Genomic DNA, 1215 nt, shown 5'->3' on the forward strand with positions numbered 1-1215 from the left:
GATAAATTAGTTATGAGTGTTTTTGGAATATACATTAAATATGTTCTACAAAGATATTTATAAATTAGAATTAAATGATATCAATCTCAATTTAACTAAAGTTATACTGTTGAATAACCATTTTAACGGGGCAATTTTTTATAAAAGTTTATAGATCATGTCTATGAAATTAAATTTCATGTCAATCTAAACTAATTTGCTATACTTTGTATTGATAAAAAATTACCGTAATACAAAAGTTTAAAATGTCTATGAGTATGAAATGTTAGATATAGTCTTATTGATATTCAGCTGTCACAAAATGTATAAATAATCTTTATTATAGGTGATTGTAATTCAACGATGAGATTGATAAAAATTAACTATTTTAATTTCATGAAAGTATATGAGTAGTGTAACTTTAGTTGAATTGATATGATATTCGTGTCAACTTATATATTATCTAATCAGATATTTAATAATATTATTATTTGCAATATTGTTGGTTGATAATAATAACAACAATTTTGTTACTTTATTATCTAAGAAAATAATTATGTTATATGGAGATAAAATATCACCAGTTACTGACTAGTCACTCTTATTATAAAGATACATATTAGTATATAGAATGATCATCAAATATTTACATTTAATTTATAATTAGATTGTATAAAGGAATATTTCAAACTCTATATATATTATAATCAAGCAACACCAAGTATATTTAAATTTTTCGTTTAGGGCCATGCATGGAAGATATAAAGTTTAGGACTTTCGCTATATTTACATTTTCTTTTCTTTTCACACCTTTTGTTTCTAACTCCTGAAAAGGCATGGCACCTTTAAAAGAAAAACAAAAATTGAGATCACTGTTAAGGAAAAAAATATGTGGCAACTTAATTAAAGCACATGTGGAAACTTCGAAATTAAAAACTTGATGACGACTTCACAATTATATAAAAAAAGACATAAAAGGTATAAGAGAATAAAAGAAGAAAAGGACGTTAAGAGAAAAAGAAGCCAGGTTGTTATTTTGTCCTACCTAAATATTTTAGTAAGTATTAATAATGATACTATTAATGTTTCTCATCTTATTTATTCAAAATATTTTTAAAGTAATTTAATGTTATTTCACTATAAATTTTGTCAAAAATTATCAACAGAATTGCTGACATGAAAAAAGTACACACAATAATATTTCTAGTTGAACCTATAATTTTTTCCATAGTTTAT

The 1215-nt window shown here is 23.1% G+C and overlaps 1 protein-coding gene across 1 annotated transcript in view; it reads right to left on the reverse strand.

The window, feature by feature from the left end:
• LOC107615097 (transcription factor MYB3-like) overlaps nt 1-1215 on the reverse strand; it is a 4734-nt gene that overhangs the window by 1282 nt on the left and 2237 nt on the right. The window lies entirely within an intron of this gene.

This window comes from Arachis ipaensis, chromosome B09, assembly GCF_000816755.2.
Source record: "Arachis ipaensis cultivar K30076 chromosome B09, Araip1.1, whole genome shotgun sequence".
In the NCBI taxonomy this organism is placed as follows: domain Eukaryota; kingdom Viridiplantae; phylum Streptophyta; class Magnoliopsida; order Fabales; family Fabaceae; genus Arachis; species Arachis ipaensis.